A 19,403-nucleotide genomic window follows, 5' to 3' on the forward strand; every position below is an offset into this window, starting at 1 on the left:
TCGATGCACTCTGGCGTCAAGGGGAATTTAACATGGGAAATTTTAACATGGATGGAACTGTAGAGCGTCAAGGGGAATTGAACATGGAAATTGAACAGTACTTTAACGTCAATGGGACTTTAACGTTAAAATATGGGGTTTGCACTTTGTCGTCAATGGAAATTGAACATGGGAATGTCACCTGGATGTCAATGGGAATTGAACTTTGGGTGACGTCATGAGGTTTATAGGGTCAAAACATTTTATAGGGATTTTAATGTATTTGTAAGGACAAAGGGTAGATAGGGACAAACATACAAATACACATTTAAACACACAGAAAAGACGACAGAAATGTTCTAAAACAAACCTCACAGAGAGAATAGAGGCTCAAAAAAGAAAAGTCTATTGTATGGGTTCAAAACATTTATTCAAGTATATACATGGGCTCTCTGGCCTGTGCTTTGGTCTAAGCACTATCCATTTAATACATAAACATTTCTACATCAAACAAACATATTTACTAGTTATTTAGTTCTTGGCTCTAGTAAACCTGTTTACATTTAATGTTCATTTATAAGAAAAAGCTAACACAAAACAAGTAACATGCAATCAAATAGGACAAAGTTCATGTTTCTCTCTCTCTATTCGTCTCACACGTTGTTAAAAATCTGGTCAGCTAGCACTTGTGTCCCAGCGTAGATATTTCCCATCACTTAATCCGTTTCATTCATAAATCGGCTGTTATATCCATCGTGCTAGGTACACTTATCAGTAAGCAGATCAAGTGCAGTCATCGTCTTCTTCCCATGGAGGTACAATGTATACCATATGAATGGTTACTTTTCCTTCGTTGATATCAAATTTTCCTCTCATCGACTGCACGTCTTCAATAGCCCTCAAAAGTTTGGACGAAGTTATTTCTGCAGGTGTGCTAAATCCGAGACATACAGGTGAGTTCAAACTGTCGTGATACATAGATAGGCTCAAACGACCTCGATCTTTGACTTGGCAATGACATTTGAGTTCCTCTAACAGTGAGTCAAGTAGGTCCGTAATGAAACCTGCTACTTCCTCGGCTGAAATGTCAGACGCGAAGTCTCTAAATTTCACCGTGTAGGTGTAAGTTGTCGTTCTAAATTTTTTTGAGGCCGCTGTCTGAGTTATTTGGATGCTAAAATACTCCTGTAGGTCTACTGAATCCTCTCCCTTCTTGGACGCACTTTGCTGTGACGGTATGGTAGTGAAAGAGGTCAGTGATGTTTGTTCCTTCTCTTTTTTCATCTGCGTAGAGTGATTCATCTTTCTCGTTGCTTGTCCTCGCAATGAAGTGTCGTTCTTGGAAGTCGTCCCTTTTTATACTGGGTGATATCAGTATGTCCATAAGGTAAAGTTTTGTGGTCTGGAAGTTTCACTGGTTGCACGTAGTTTGTCATGGCGTTAGTACATAAATAACTAAGATGTGTTACTGCATTGGTGATGTGATAGTGAGGCAAAGAATCACACCCGAGTTTCTTGTTGGACTTGAGTCTTACGCTCTATACTTGCTGTTTGAAGGGATTCATTTTTTCTCAATTGGTCTTAGTAGTGACAATGAACTGTTGGTCTTGGACGTTGTCCTTTTTTATATGCTGACCAATATTGATGTGACCGTACGGCAAAGTAAAGTGGTTGGGAAGTCTCACTCGCTTCTGGTACACGATTTGATAGACTCTTTCCAGGGGTCGACTGACGATGTGGTGAGTGGGTAAACATACAATCTTGTTCGGCTGGTAGGTGGTCACTTTAAAGTTTGCATCCTCTCCAGACTGCAAGGCTTCTTTCAATACGCCAAAGTTGACCACACGACTGGTACGATAATTTAGAGTCAATCCTTTCACTTTACACTCTGTGTGCACTTCTCCTTGTGGGTCCCGGTATTCGTAGCCGTAATTTTTAGGACCGCCACTCGCGAAACTTAGAATCTTGTCGTCAGGATGTTCGTCTGTCCAGGCTCCTAAACGGTCTCCTTCGATGTTAGGGTGTTGCTGACCCGGTCGATCGATGTAGATGCAACTGTCCGTGTCAAAGTACAGGACGCGATCCCCTAACAGTTCTAAAGCTTTGTACAATTCTAAGCGAGCATGAGTTGTCATGTAAGCCACAGTGATGACATTTCCAAATGGGTCGGCTTGTACAAAGTCCAGATCTTCTTCGTAATTGACCAAGATCAAATCCTCGCGAACGACGTCCACGTGTTTGATGAATTTGGTTTTGTCGTGAATCATCTGGAAGTAGCGGGAAGGTTCTGTCAAATATTCCGTCTTGGGTAAACACGGTCGTTGTGCCATTTTTCCCCACAAGCAATTTAACATCACTTTGGCAAACGATCGCCTGCCTTCGTTTTTCTCTATGTGGTCTAAAGTGATGCCTTCTTGTTCCCGGTATTTCTCTTTGAATTTTATTTGGTCTTCGGGAGTGTGACACCAGGAAGGATAGCCACTGGCTTCTTGCTTCAGTTTCAAAAAGGCATCCACGTAGTCTGCGAAAATGCCTTTCTGAGTAGGGTCACCCTTGTGGTATTGTTGTGTCTTGGGAAAGTGGCAAATTTCGTACACTTCTAACAGTTGGTATCCGATGTCCATAGCTCTGAACAATTCTACGCTGACCCAGGTTCCCGTCAAAGCCCGTTCTTCCTGGGTGTGCTGACAAGGCTGATCTTGGTTGCACGTTTCGGCACAAGTACGGCACAAGGGAAACATCAGTTTGCCTTGACAATGGTGAGGTAAGACGGGATGGTATAGGTTCGTGGGAGGCAAAACTTTGCACTTGATCAAGCCTTCGTATTGTCGAATGTTGACCAGGTCGATGTGTTCCGTCAGCAATCGCGGGTGCCCTGTAGGAAAGTGACAATATTTGCACACGTAGGGATACAGCGAACACACATCCAAGTATTTGATTTCTTCTCCTTTCTCTTCGTCGGCTTGGTACAGCAAACAGGTGGCATTGGTCCTTCCTCCGTACAAACTATCCCTCGGGTTCAGGGGGTCCATCAGCTTGTAACTTTCCACGACACGTTTAAACTCGGGATCGATTTTCAAACGGTGATCGTATTCGTGTTCCCACATTTCCACCACTTGGTATCCTTGCTGTTCTAACTTCAAGCGTCGCTGACAAGTGTCCTGGTACAGGTCTTCCATGGTCCGTTGTAAAAACTGATTTTTAGTGTCACGGTCAGGATAGCAGACGGGACATCCTTGAAATAAGCAACCGTTAAACTCATACACGATCTTGGGGTTTTTTAAGTCCCAGCCATCGACCGAATACGTTCCGATGGTCCTTTCGTCTCCTCCGTTGCGGGCATGCTGAATCCATTTGCCTTCCTTGTCGCACAAGTAATGTAACCAGCGTAGGGCTTTGACCGAGTATTGACGCTTGACATAGTTGGTCGTTTGAGGACTGATGACAGCCACGGTCTTTTGAGGCATGAATCGTTGGCGGTACACTAAGGAACACGCTTTGGCAATGGTGCAAGCTTCTTTCAAAGGATCGACCCCTCCGTGTTCCATGAACAGTTCTCGAAATTTTCCACAGCAACGTCGTAAAATGTCCACGTCGGAACGACAATAATTTAACATTTCTTCCTGAAAGTCGAAGGGGTCAGAGGCATGAACCTGGTACCAAACGTAGAAATCTTCTCGTTGTTCGGTACGCATGTTGCCGGGGTCGTAATAGTGAGCCTCAGGCAAATGGGGTAGAACGGCATGTTGATTGGCTTCCGTATTGAAAAAGTGAGGAAAATAACCTTTAGCCATTTCTGTCATTCCAAACGTTTTAGGCATTCGACTCAAAGGCATGGCCAAGTAAGTCATCGAATCTTTAAACTGCACTTGTCCCACTTGCATGAAAATGATTTTGGCTCCGTTCAAAGTGACTTTAGGACGTTCGGTGCCATGTTCCGTATAGTACCTCAAAAGAAACTGTCCATCGTATCCGGAGAAATTGTGAGCCATCACTGTGGCATGGCGATGACAATCTCGGTAACGTTCGATGTCCTCTTTGCTCCATGTCTTGTCGATGGGGTCTAAGACCCATTTGGCAAAATCGTCTAGCGTCTTTGGTCCTCGAAAGATTTTTTCACGCCCTCCAGGAATTTTGCTGCAGTGAGGGCAATAACTGAAGATAGGTTCTTGAATACACTTCTCGCACGCTCGATGAGCCACGCAGAAATTAGGAATGTGAATGCCAGTTTCTTGCATGCATTCGAAATCGAAAAAGATGAAATTGCCTTTCTTCTTCTTCTTGTGACCGTCATCTTCCTCTTGTTGGGGTTGGTATTTTTGCATGTAACATTGATGTTTCAAGTCCACGATGTGGTGACAAATGTGACATTTTTTCTTTCCTGAACATACGTGTGCCTTGGCACTATTGGTACGTATGCCTTGTCCACACGCGGGGCACAATCTCAGCAGTTGACAAGCGCATTTCTTCTGTGAACTTTGTGTTTTCAAATGTTGTTGGTAACAGGCAGGACTGACAAACGTGTGCTGACAAGCTGAACAATGCACTGGTTTTTGTCCTTCGTCCAGACAGGGTTGAGAGGCCAAACATCCTGAGCATTTCGATCCACAATGTTTGTGTTGTTCTCGATTTTTATGGCCATAGTCACATTTCTCACAATAATAAACATATCCCAGGAATCCAGTGATACTGGTAATGGTATCGAAATGTTCATCGTGATGATAAAGGTGAATGTATTTTCAATCCTTAAAATCTCACTTTCAAGGTGTAGCGTGGAGCTAGGACATCTTGCAATTTTTTGCATTTCAGGAATGCCACAGGGTGTGTCTTTGGACAGGCCAGCTTGTTGCAACAGGAGTTCTGCTTCGTTTCGTTGTTTGGCTCGGTCCGATTGTTGAATAGTTTTCCAGGCTCTTTTCCATTCTGCCGTGTCGTTCTTGTTGGCATAGGTTCGTCCCACCACGATGGCTCGGGCTAAGCACATCTGGTCTTGAGGGTTGTTAATTTGGACGAGACTCTTTTTGGTGCTGCGAAGGTCGTTCACCAATAAGACCTTTTTGCGTCCTGTTCCTTGAGGAAGAGAGACGTGAGCCATTTTCAGTGTGGCTTTACCATCGGTGATGTCAAACTTGTCATTGGATTGTTGCACCTGTTGTATCTTGTCCATGACTTTGGAAGGAGTCAGTTCTGCGGGTCTGCTAAACTCGATCCAAACAGGGGATTTCAAGCTGTCGTGTTGTATGGATAGTGTCAAGCGATCGTCTTCTTTGGGTTGACATTGTCGCTTGAGTGTGGTGAGCAAAGAATCCCACATCTCGGTGATGAACCCTTCTGCTTTCTCCAACGGTACGTCGGACTTGAAATCTTTAAACTTCACCGTGTAGGTGTAAGCCGTGGTTCTAAATTTTCTAGAGGAGCGCTTTTCCGTCTCTCGAATGTGATAGTACTTTTCAGGGTTGACTGGTGAACTTTGGTTTGGAGTAGACTCTCTCTGTCTGGTCGCAGACGTGGAAGGTGTTGGTTCAGGTTCGCTCATGTCTTCTATTTGAGCGAACACTTCTTTTCGTGTGTGAGGCGATACGTCACTTCGCTGCCTCTTACGTTCTTCTTCTCTCTCACTGAAATCGTGCGATCGTTTCATCTCGATTGCTGATTCAGAAATGATTTAACCAAGTTCATTCTTTCCATATATACCCTCTCTACCTGTTCGTCCTATATTCTCTCAGTTTACACTGAGGATAGGACGATCATTGTTACATTTTTTCCTGTAACAATGTTCGTCCTATATTCTCTCAGTTTACACTGAGGATAGGACGAACATTGTTACATTTTTTCCTGAACCCATGTTTTGACTTTAGAATTCAGAGTTAACCATAGGCAGGGTTATACAGTGCAATGTCATTTGTTTCATTCTTAAAAAAGCCGTGTGATTGTCTTTTTTCTGAAAAACTGTAAATCTAACGTTAAAAGAAAAAAATTGCGTGACATATTGCAGTTCCAAAACCGGATAAAGTTAAGATACCAGAATTGTGCAAACTCAAGCTTTTATTTCATCCAAAGATTTACTGATGGAAGAAAAAAAAATCGTTCTACAATTTTTTAGAGTGTAAACTTTTGAAAAAAATGACATGACGAACAGTTCACGTAATTATGGTGACTACTGATCACAATTTTGGAGAGGTATCTTCAAACGGGAACATATTCCATTAGGGTATAAATCAAAACTACAATGAGAGAGAGAGAGAGATCATGTATTCCTACTTTAAAAATATGACGACACGTACGTTTGTTTTTATGGCACATTTTCCTTATGAAAGTTTCAAAGAAACACTCATTCCACTTACATAAGATAAGAATTCTTTATTTCAGGCTACATAGTCTATACATCTAAATTAAAATATAGATATAAAGTAAAATCACTGAAAACATAAAAGAACATATAGAACATAACACAATCACATCCATAGAAAAAATACACCCTTTAAAAAAAGTATCACAAGAGTGAACTGAAGACGCATGTAATTAAAGAGTGACCACAGAAAAGTATATCCATACAAGTCGTGCTATATTTCGTAACATGACTAACATAATTTCCATGAGCCGCTCATGGCGTGATCATTTGTGTTTTAGTTTATTGTTTGTGAAGTGACTAATGGTCAGGTACAGAAAAACGTGTCTGATCATCTCACGGTGCGAATAACAAGTCAAACCAATTTGAAGCTAAGGCGGTGGAAAATATCGACTGACCAATGAAGTCACTTACAATGTGTAACACATTGTTTGGTTGTAAATTCAGGGCAAGTAGAGTAGCGACCAGCCGCAGAATAAAAAAAACACGTCCGATCTTGGGGCTATGCGAAAAGGTACTGAAGTCAATTCGAAGCGAAAGCGGTAAGAAAATAAGTATAGCCAATGAAATCGTTTATGATGAGTGATGCATTGGGGTTTTATTAAAGGTAGTGTGGCAAAATAATACCAACGCAAGTGTGCTATTACCATTGCAGTGCAAACAGATTGGAGTGTAAACGTACAAACCCTTTGTTGCGTATTATACCATTTCTTCTTGCCACGTCAAATATTAAACGGCCACAGTACTGGTTCGCGTTTTGAAACTGACAAACATTTTTAATCTTACTCAAACATTTTGACAAGCACACTCAGATCAATAGAGACAGAATTGTAAAATATCGGTTAGCCAATGAAGTCACTTACAATGTGTAACACATTGTTTGGTTGTAAATTCAGGGCTTGTCGACAGTAGTGTACCAGCAGCAGAATAAAAAAAAACACGTCCGATCTTGTCGCTGTGCAAAAAGGTACTGAAGTCAATTCGAAGCGAAAGCGGTAAGAAAATAAGTTTAGCCAATGAAATCGTTTATGATGAGTGATGCAATGGGTTTTTTTTTTTTAGGTAGTGTGGCAAAATAATGCCAACGCAAGAGCGCTGTTACCATTGCAGTACAGACAGATTGGAGTGTAAACGTACAAACCCTTTGTTGCGTATTGTACCATTTCTTCTTGCCACATCAAATATTAAACGGCCACAGTACTGGTTCGCGTTTTGAAACTAACAAACATTTTTAATCTTACTCAAACATTTTGACAAGCACACTCACATCAACAGAGACAGAAGTGTAAAATATCGGTTAGCCAATGAAGTCAATTACAATGTGTAACACATTGTTTGTTTGTAAATTCAGGGCAAGTAGTGTAGCGACCAGACGCAGAATAAAAAAACACTTCCGATCTTGTCGCTGTGCGAAAAGGTACTGAAGTCAATTCGAAGCGAAAGCGGTAAGAAAATAAGTATAGCCAATGAAATCGTTTATGATGAGTGATGCATTGTTTTATTTAAAAGGTAGTGTGGCAAAATAATGCCAACGCAAGAGCGCTGTTACCATTGCAGTACAGACAGATTGGAGTGTAAACGTACAAACCCTTTGTTGCGTATTGTACCATTTCTTCTTGCTACATCAAATATTAAACGGACACAGTACTGGTTCGCGTTTTGAAACTGACAAACATTTTTAATCTTATTCAAACATTTTGACAAGCACACTCACGTTGTCGAGTAGCGTAGTTTTCTGGAGTACGTACGTGTCCCAGCGACACAGTGCCGTCTCTAGCTCTCTTGAAGACACCAACTGTCTGTTTTATTTTTCTTGCAACTATTTTCTTTCGTGGTAGGGTTTGAATCGAAGGGTCGTCAAGATGCATGAGGTGTTTAAGACGCAACGCTGTCGTTGGGTTCCTATATGCTTGGCTTTCACTTGCCTTGTGAAATATACCAAGTCATTGTCACAACGAGAGGTAGAAAGGGTATATATGGAAAAAATGAACTTGGTTAAATCATTTCTGAATCAGCAATCGAGATGAAACGATCGCACGATTTCAGTGAGAGAGAAGAAGAACGTAAGAGGCAGCGAAGTGACGTATCGCCTCACACACGAAAAGAAGTGTTCGCTCAAATAGAAGACATGAGCGAACCTGAACCAACACCTTCCACGTCTGCGACCAGACAGAGAGAGTCTACTCCAAACCAAAGTTCACCAGTCAACCCTGAAAAGTACTATCACATTCGAGAGACGGAAAAGCGCTCCTCTAGAAAATTTAGAACCACGGCTTACACCTACACGGTGAAGTTTAAAGATTTCAAGTCCGACGTACCGTTGGAGAAAGCAGAAGGGTTCATCACCGAGATGTGGGATTCTTTGCTCACCACACTCAAGCGACAATGTCAACCCAAAGAAGACGATCGCTTGACACTATCCATACAACACGACAGCTTGAAATCCCCTGTTTGGATCGAGTTTAGCAGACCCGCAGAACTGACTCCTTCCAAAGTCATGGACAAGATACAACAGGTGCAACAATCCAATGACAAGTTTGACATCACCGATGGTAAAGCCACACTGAAAATGGCTCACGTCTCTCTTCCTCAAGGAACAGGACGCAAAAAGGTCTTATTGGTGAACGACCTTCGCAGCACCAAAAAGAGTCTCGTCCAAATTAACAACCCTCAAGACCAGATGTGCTTAGCCCGAGCCATCGTGGTGGGACGAACCTATGCCAACAAGAACGACACGGCAGAATGGAAAAGAGCCTGGAAAACTATTCAACAATCGGACCGAGCCAAACAACGAAACGAAGCAGAACTCCTGTTGCAACAAGCTGGCCTGTCCAAAGACACACCCTGTGGCATTCCTGAAATGCAAAAAATTGCAAGATGTCCTAGCTCCACGCTACACCTTGAAAGTGAGATTTTAAGGATTGAAAATACATTCACCTTTATCATCACGATGAACATTTCGATACCATTACCAGTATCACTGGATTCCTGGGATATGTTTATTATTGTGAGAAATGTGACTATGGCCATAAAAATCGAGAACAACACAAACATTGTGGATCGAAATGCTCAGGATGTTTGGCCTCTCAACCCTGTCTGGACGAAGGACAAAAACCAGTGCATTGTTCAGCTTGTCAGCACACGTTTGTCAGTCCTGCCTGTTACCAACAACATTTGAAAACACAAAGTTCACAGAAGAAATGCGCTTGTCAACTGCTGAGATTGTGCCCCGCGTGTGGACAAGGCATACGTACCAATAGTGCCAAGGCACACGTATGTTCAGGAAAGAAAAAATGTCACATTTGTCACCACATCGTGGACTTGAAACATCAATGTTACATGCAAAAATACCAACCCCAACAAGAGGAAGATGACGGTCACAAGAAGAAGAAGAAAGGCAATTTCATCTTTTTCGATTTCGAATGCATGCAAGAAACTGGCATTCACATTCCTAATTTCTGCGTGGCTCATCGAGCGTGCGAGAAGTGTATTCAAGAACCTATCTTCAGTTATTGCCCTCACTGCAGCAAAATTCCTGGAGGGCGTGAAAAAATCTTTCGAGGACCAAAGACGCTAGACGATTTTGCCAAATGGGTCTTAGACCCCATCGACAAGACATGGAGCAAAGAGGACATCGAACGTTACCGAGATTGTCATCGCCATGCCACAGTGATGGCTCACAATTTCTCCGGATACGATGGACAGTTTCTTTTGAGGTACTATACGGAACATGGCACCGAACGTCCTAAAGTCACTTTGAACGGAGCCAAAATCATTTTCATGCAAGTGGGACAAGTGCAGTTTAAAGATTCGATGACTTACTTGGCCATGCCTTTGAGTCGAATGCCTAAAACGTTTGGAATGACAGAAATGGCTAAAGGTTATTTTCCTCACTTTTTCAATACGGAAGCCAATCAACATGCCGTTCTACCCCATTTGCCTGAGGCTCACTATTACGACCCCGGCAACATGCGTACCGAACAACGAGAAGATTTCTACGTTTGGTACCAGGTTCATGCCTCTGACCCCTTCGACTTTCAGGAAGAAATGTTAAATTATTGTCGTTCCGACGTGGACATTTTACGACGTTGCTGTGGAAAATTTCGAGAACTGTTCATGGAACACGGAGGGGTCGATCCTTTGAAAGAAGCTTGCACCATTGCCAAAGCGTGTTCCTTAGTGTACCGCCAACGATTCATGCCTCAAAAGACCGTGGCTGTCATCAGTCCTCAAACGACCAACTATGTCAAGCGTCAATACTCGGTCAAAGCCCTACGCTGGTTACATTACTTGTGCGACAAGGAAGGCAAATGGATTCAGCATGCCCGCAACGGAGGAGACGAAAGGACCATCGGAACGTATTCGGTCGATGGCTGGGACTTAAAAAACCCCAAGATCGTGTATGAGTTTAACGGTTGCTTATTTCAAGGATGTCCCGTCTGCTATCCTGACCGTGACACTAAAAATCAGTTTTTACAACGGACCATGGAAGACCTGTACCAGGACACTTGTCAGCGACGCTTGAAGTTAGAACAGCAAGGATACCAAGTGGTGGAAATGTGGGAACACGAATACGATCACCGTTTGAAAATCGATCCCGAGTTTAAACGTGTCGTGGAAAGTTACAAGCTGATGGACCCCCTGAACCCGAGGGATAGTTTGTACGGAGGAAGGACCAATGCCACCTGTTTGCTGTACCAAGCCGACGAAGAGAAAGGAGAAGAAATCAAATACTTGGATGTGTGTTCGCTGTATCCCTACGTGTGCAAATATTGTCACTTTCCTACAGGGCACCCGCGATTGCTGACGGAACACATCGACCTGGTCAACATTCGACAATACGAAGGCTTGATCAAGTGCAAAGTTTTGCCTCCCACGAACCTATACCATCCCGTCTTACCTCACCATTGTCAAGGCAAACTGATGTTTCCCTTGTGCCGTACTTGTGCCGAAACGTGCAACCAAGATCAGCCTTGTCAGCACACCCAGGAAGAACGGGCTTTGACGGGAACCTGGGTCAGCGTAGAATTGTTCAGAGCTATGGACATCGGATACCAACTGTTAGAAGTGTACGAAATTTGCCACTTTCCCAAGACACAACAATACCACAAGGGTGACCCTACTCAGAAAGGCATTTTCGCAGACTACGTGGATGCCTTTTTGAAACTGAAGCAAGAAGCCAGTGGCTATCCTTCCTGGTGTCACACTCCCGAAGACCAAATAAAATTCAAAGAGAAATACCGGGAACAAGAAGGCATCACTTTAGACCACATAGAGAAAAACGAAGGCAGGCGATCGTTTGCCAAAGTGATGTTAAATTGCTTGTGGGGAAAAATGGCACAACGACCGTGTTTACCCAAGACGGAATATTTGACAGAACCTTCCCGCTACTTCCAGATGATTCACGACAAAACCAAATTCATCAAACACGTGGACGTCGTTCGCGAGGATTTGATCTTGGTCAATTACGAAGAAGATCTGGACTTTGTACAAGCCGACCCATTTGGAAATGTCATCACTGTGGCTTACATGACAACTCATGCTCGCTTAGAATTGTACAAAGCTTTAGAACTGTTAGGGGATCGCGTCCTGTACTTTGACACGGACAGTTGCATCTACATCGATCGACCGGGTCAGCAACACCCTAACATCGAAGGAGACCGTTTAGGAGCCTGGACAGACGAACATCCTGACGACAAGATTCTAAGTTTCGCGAGTGGCGGTCCTAAAAATTACGGCTACGAATACCGGGACCCACAAGGAGAAGTGCACACAGAGTGTAAAGTGAAAGGATTGACTCTAAATTATCGTACCAGTCGTGTGGTCAACTTTGGCGTATTGAAAGAAGCCTTGCAGTCTGGAGAGGATGCAAACTTTAAAGTGACCACCTACCAGCCGAACAAGATTGTATGTTTACCCACTCACCACATCGTCAGTCGACCCCTGGAAAGAGTCTATCAAATCGTGTACCAGAAGCGAGTGAGACTTCCCAACCACTTTACTTTGCCGTACGGTCACATCAATATTGGTCAGCATATAAAAAAGGACAACGTCCAAGACCAACAGTTCATTGTCACTACTAAGACCAATTGAGAAAAAATGAATCCCTTCAAACAGCAAGTATAGAGCGTAAGACTCAAGTCCAACAAGAAACTCGGGTGTGATTCTTTGCCTCACTATCACATCACCAATGCAGTAACACATCTTAGTTATTTATGTACTAACGCCATGACAAACTACGTGCAACCAGTGAAACTTCCAGACCACAAAACTTTACCTTATGGACATACTGATATCACCCAGTATAAAAAGGGACGACTTCCAAGAACGACACTTCATTGCGAGGACAAGCAACGAGAAAGATGAATCACTCTACGCAGATGAAAAAAGAGAAGGAACAAACATCACTGACCTCTTTCACTACCATACCGTCACAGCAAAGTGCGTCCAAGAAGGGAGAGGATTCAGTAGACCTACAGGAGTATTTTAGCATCCAAATGACTCAGACAGCGGCCTCAAGAAAATTTAGAACGACAACTTACACCTACACGGTGAAATTTAGAGACTTCGCGTCTGACATTTCAGCCGAGGAAGTAGCAGGTTTCATTACGGACCTACTTGACTCACTGTTAGAGGAACTCAAATGTCATTGCCAAGTCAAAGATCGAGGTCGTTTGAGCCTATCTATGTATCACGACAGTTTGAACTCACCTGTATGTCTCGGATTTAGCACACCTGCAGAAATAACTTCGTCCAAACTTTTGAGGGCTATTGAAGACGTGCAGTCGATGAGAGGAAAATTTGATATCAACGAAGGAAAAGTAACCATTCATATGGTATACATTGTACCTCCATGGGAAGAAGACGATGACTGCACTTGATCTGCTTACTGATAAGTGTACCTAGCACGATGGATATAACAGCCGATTTATGAATGAAACGGATTAAGTGATGGGAAATATCTACGCTGGGACACAAGTGCTAGCTGACCAGATTTTTAACAACGTGTGAGACGAATAGAGAGAGAGAAACATGAACTTTGTCCTATTTGATTGCATGTTACTTGTTTTGTGTTAGCTTTTTCTTATAAATGAACATTAAATGTAAACAGGTTTACTAGAGCCAAGAACTAAATAACTAGTAAATAGGTTTGTTTGATGTAGAAATGTTTATGTATTAAATGGATAGTGCTTAGACCAAAGCACAGGCCAGAGAGCCCATGTATATACTTGAATAAATGTTTTGAACCCATACAATAGACTTCTTTTTTGAGCCTCTATTCTCTCTGTGAGGTTTGTTTTAGAACATTTCTGTCGTCTTTCCTGTGTGTTTAAATGTGTATTTGTATGTTTGTCCCTATCTACCCTTTGTCCTTACAAATACATTAAAATCCCTATAAAATGTTTTGACCCTATAAACCTCATGACGTCACCCAAAGTTCAATTCCCATTGACATCCAGGTGACATTCCCATGTTCAATTTCCATTGACGACAAAGTGCAAACCCCATATTTTAACGTTAAAGTCCCATTGACGTTAAAGTACTGTTCAATTTCCATGTTCAATTCCCCTTGACGCTCTACAGTTCCATCCATGTTAAAATTTCCCATGTTAAATTCCCCTTGACGCCAGAGTGCATCGACTGTTTTTGCATGGTAAGTCCCCTTGACGCTAGGGTGACCCCATATACTACTAACATACATATATCCTAAAACATTTCAATGGCAAATATGTCCCTTCACTATCATAATATTCTTTTAATCTAAAATATCAAAACATTCCATAAGATTACAAAATCTTGTATGCAAATTTGTTTGTACAAATACAAAGATGGGAAGTTCCCTAACATATTGTGTCAGGTTTCATGTTTTCTGCCATGTATTCTACATAATGATACATATAGTTGCTTGCCCATGTAAAGTTTCAGTCTGAAGAGAGAGCAAATAGATTAATAAATGTAAAAATCTGAATTAACTTTTTGTACAATAACCGTCTGCTTCCAAACTTTTTCCACATGCAGTTTTATAAACACTATATTTTTCTACACTGAATGTAAAAGCATCAATTTTTATAATCTGAGACAAAATAGATCTGTTTATTAAATTTTCTTTTTCTAAACACTGTATGTAGGATTGTTAAATTAATTGCATCATCTCGAGTTTTGTTTTTAATTCCAAAAAAATGTTTCGTTTGATGAATTCCAGATTATATACGCGGCTACACTTAAATTTCTGTCATACGCTCAACCGCTCAACAACGCGCCGATATGGATCTGACCAAGTTGCAACAGAGTTTACCTCAGAGGCGTAGCTGGGGGGGGGGGGAGGGGGGTACATATGTCCCCGGGCGCCAAGGTACAGGGGCACCAAAATGAAGCTTACAACGTTACATTATAATAAGTAAACAAGGGTAATATTCAAAAATGTGATTAAACGGGGAGGGGGCTGGGGCGCCAATTTTATAGTTCGTCCCCGGGCGCAAAATATCATAGCTACGCCTCTGGTTTACCTTTCGGGTTGTTCTTGACATTGTCTCCGGTGAGCTTGTGATTTTTGATGATAGAACTGGAAAACTGCGAACGTCCAATGTAGAGAATTCAAGATAAGCTGCTAGGCGCCGTCGGAAAAAGCCCCCCCCCCCCCCAACTGACTGAAAGTGAATCACATACGGGCATGTCGGTTGTGTCTGTCAAAGGCTACGTCGATGAAAGGGCCACTCAGGTGCAATCAGCTTTACCCTAACCAATATGTATAGTAAGTTCATGGTCCGAAATGACAAGAAAATGAACCAGTGAAGCGGATGAAAACGCTAAGGACCTACCAAAGGTTGACTTGTTTTTAATAATGTTGGGAATGCCTTTGATAAACCGAACTTCACATCTTAAAAGTGCGCGATTCCAGAAGATACTTGTTCATCTTAACTGGAATTAAATATGGATGGAGTGCAATAACAATAGTGGAAAATAACAAGCGACTTGATAATATGCGAATATCACATATCATCAACAATAATGTTAAAGAATCTTTCACATTTGCATTAACAGGGCTGTAAGAGTAGTGAATAGGGGCGATTCAGCCTCAAGGGGAATTAGCATTAAAAACCACCCTGGGCCTGTTTAGCCTCTATGTAAATTTAACATGGGAAAAAATCGTGGGCCTGTTTAGCCTCAAGGGAATTTAACATGGGCAAAAACCCTGGGCCTGTTTAGCCTCAAGGGGAATTGAACATGGGAAAAAAATCTTGGGCCTGTTTAGCGTCAAGGGGAAATGGAACAGGGTCGGGACCCAATTTTAATATGGTCCCGACCTGATGGGTCTATGGAAATGGAACAGGGGAGAGGGATAGAACACACACACACACACACACACACACACACACACTATAGACAACAGGCATTTTTTAAAAAAAGGGGTTAAGCAATGAAAGTCAAGATCTTTCGAGACCTATGAAGGGGTCCTGAAAACGGCCTTTGGGTTTCTTCTTCTTCTTCTTCTTCTTCTTCTAACTCAACACTTCTTTAACCATCTTCTCACTTTTGCCACTATTCCTGTCTTCTTCTTCTCCTTTTCTGGTATCCAGTCAGGATGGCCTAGAGCTCTGAACCTTTCCTGAACTTTTATCCAATTCTGATTGAGTTTCTCAAAGCTTTCTTTTCTCTTTCTATTTTCTTCTTTTCTTTCCTTAGACCACTTTTCTTTGATGTTGTTTACCTCTTCCGTCAGCACTTTCCTCATTACTTCTTCCGTTTTTGTCAACTGGTCGAATCCCCATTTTACGTATCGCCACTCCATCCAATACAATAGTTTTTCTAGGAAGCACCTGACTTGGATGACATGATCCAGTGCTTCCTTCAAACTTCCCACTCTGATATAAGGTGGGTCAATAAATGTTGACTTCTTCTTCTATCATCCCTGCGATGAGATCTCTGGCTACCTTTAGTCCTTTGACTTGAATAGTTAACAAGTCTTGCCTATCTCCATCACTCCATTCCTTTTCTATTCTTCCTACAAAATATTCAACATCCATTATCCAGAAATAGATAGGCAAGACTTGTTTGTCACCTCCATCTTCTTTGTTTATTCCGTGGAATGGTACGAACGACGAACGTTGTGGGTTCTTATACGAAAAGCGCGGACGTGAAGGAAAACATCCCCCTAAGACCGAAATCTTCTATTACCTAGATCATCACTTAAAACGCGCGGACGTGAAGGAAAACATGCCCTACTTTTCTCATCTCATATTATCTACTATCCACATACGCGAAGCAGCAATAAACAAACCCATAATCTACTATTCACGCTTACAAAACCCAAACTATACTATCCACACACGCTAAGCAGCAAAATTAAACCCAAAATCTACCATCCACACGCAAATCATTAAAATCAAACCCAAATATACTATCCACATAAATTTACTTGAGCGTTTACAAACACAAACACATACACTCACACTAGGAAAAAAGAGTCAGTGTTTATATTCACACTACTCTACATACACACATTGGCAAATGGATTACTATCTCTTTTCAAGTTTTTTGGCTAGCCCTGAAAAGGGCTGTTTTTTTAAGAACTCCACTACACCTGGTTAATGTTGGCACCTTCCAGGCCTGGCACCACACACACATCTTCTACTCCAATCTTTCCAGTTGACTCTCTTAGATGGGAGTGCAGAGGCTGGATGAATAGCCTCTTTACCCCAATCTTCTGTCTCTGGGATTCGGAACACTTCTTCTTCTTCCCTCTTTCTTTCCTCCTCCTCTTTTATTCTGCCTTCTTGTACGATGGCCTCCGCTGCCAGTTCATTTAGTATGCGCCTGGCATATTCCAGGTGCATCTGGAGTTCTAACAGTTTAGCTAGTCTGGTGTTCATTCTCTAGTGTGGATCAATCAACAAGGATAGCTAGACTGCCAAGCGATTTTCAATTTATACGAAAAGCGCGGACGTGAAGGAAAACATCCCCAAGACAAAACTTATATTACCTAGATCATGACCAAACAACGCGCGCACCTAAAAGAAACACTCATTTTTTTACTACCCATTACTAATTTAAAAATTTTCATTTAAAAAATAATATACTATCCACATACGTAAAGCAGTCAAATCAAACCCAAATCTACTATTCCCACACTTCAAACAACAAAAAACATTATCATAATCTACTATCCACACAAACGTACGTGAGCGCTTACAATGACACACACACACATTTTTTAACTAAGATAAATAATTCATGTGCTTATACACTCACTTCTATTTTTAAACTTATTATAGGCAATCTATTGTTATTTCTTTTCTAGAGGTTGGGTAGCCCTGAAAAGGACTGTTGTTTTTTTTTGTTGCTATGACAATCTTTTTTAGGTTCTGAGATTGCGGCCTCCTCTGACAATAGGCTTTCTCGCAGGATAAGGTCTGCTTCTTCGGAAAGAGAAGAAGAACTCTTTGGTATCGATACGACAATCGACAAAGCCTTTGTCAGGTTCAGGTTGCTGCTGCTGCTGCTGTTGCTGTTTCTGCTGTCTCTGCTGTTTCTGAAGTCTGTACTTCTCTGTCCATTCTTCTTTCTCCCTGTTAATTTCTTCTCTGAAGAGCTCTTCTATCAGGTCTTCAGTGACTTTTAACATTCTCACATTCTCTATCTCTTCTGGCTTCGGTATCAGACTGTGTCTGACCCTATGCAAATTCACGTAGGCTTCGTTTAGCTTAGCTAGTTTGGAGCACATCTTCGTAGGAGGATGAGTCGACAATGGATGGTTAGACTAGAGACTGGCCCCGGTTTTAAAGTCAAAGCGCGGACGTGAAGGAAAACATCCCTACACGGTTTTCGAGCCGGAACGTTCAATGAGTGTCATGAGAGGGATAGTAAGAAGTCAAAGAGCATGAATCAAGATTCCTATAGCAAAACAAAAGACAAAGGCATTTTTTTTCAAAACAACATTTTTTATTCAAAATCACTTCACACTAACAAACAACTATAACATTTTTAACAATAATCAAACAATATAACATCAAACATTTTTTTTTCAAATCACAAACATTTTTTTTCAACTAACACATTATTTTGGACAGGGCTGACAACGTTGTGAATGAAATTGTGATTTCCACTGTTGGAAGTCATTAGGCCATTGATGGACACTACGTTTCCTAGCTTGAGACAAAAGACCAGCATAATGGTCACAAAACCATCGATCTACTTTTACATCGTTTCTAGAAGAAGAACGAGGATCAAAATGAATCACTAAATGTTCTAAAGAATAGCCCAGACTGCGATGATGCAGAAAATACACACAATATTGTCCACACACCAAGGAATCTGTGCCTTGTAATTTCACATTATTGAATCGGGTGGTCTGAGCATTTCTTCTCATAAAGTCAATGATATCGTCTTCCAAAGGAGGCAATCCATACGAATCGAAATATTCCACACATCCTTCTTGAGGAAAGTAGACGGCTACCCAGTGGGTTCCTGGGAGATGACTGTCGTCCGTGTTGATCACATAAGCTTGATGGTCTTGAGGTTTACGATGAGGGAGTTCATCTTTAGCACAGACGACAGGATTCCAAGAAGCAGTATACGAACTGTGGTTCAAAAGGTAATAAAGTTCCCAGGTATCCATTTATTTGTGCGTTTTTTTCTTTTTCTTCACAGGTAATGATAAGTGATCAATTCGATCCTGATTCTTTGCTTGAAAAAATCTGACAAGTAAAAGGCGTTTAGCTCTGACTTCTTACTCTCGTCAAAGAGAGTTTCGATGCGACGGATCTCCAGAGGCGTTAATGGAGGACAAGAATGTTCACGCAAGCCTTTATACCACTGATGCAACACGACTTCTTTCGAGATGAGACCCCAAGCTTCATCCAGATATTCGTCCAATTTTTATTCTTGACTCAGCATCAGACATTTATCGTGTTGAATTTGACTGGGATGATCGTTTTGACATCCATAACACTCTTCCTTGATTAATTTCTTCATTTTTTTCTGCCAGGACTGTAGCAAAACAGAAGACTAAATGCGCTTATTGTTCTGGCCATCTTGACTTCATCATAACTTCGTCGTCTTTGTCTTGGGATTCTTC

Source organism: Sinohyriopsis cumingii, chromosome 13 (genome assembly GCF_028554795.1).
Source record: "Sinohyriopsis cumingii isolate HCF-2022 chromosome 13, ASM2855479v2, whole genome shotgun sequence".
Lineage (NCBI taxonomy): Eukaryota > Metazoa > Mollusca > Bivalvia > Unionida > Unionidae > Sinohyriopsis > Sinohyriopsis cumingii.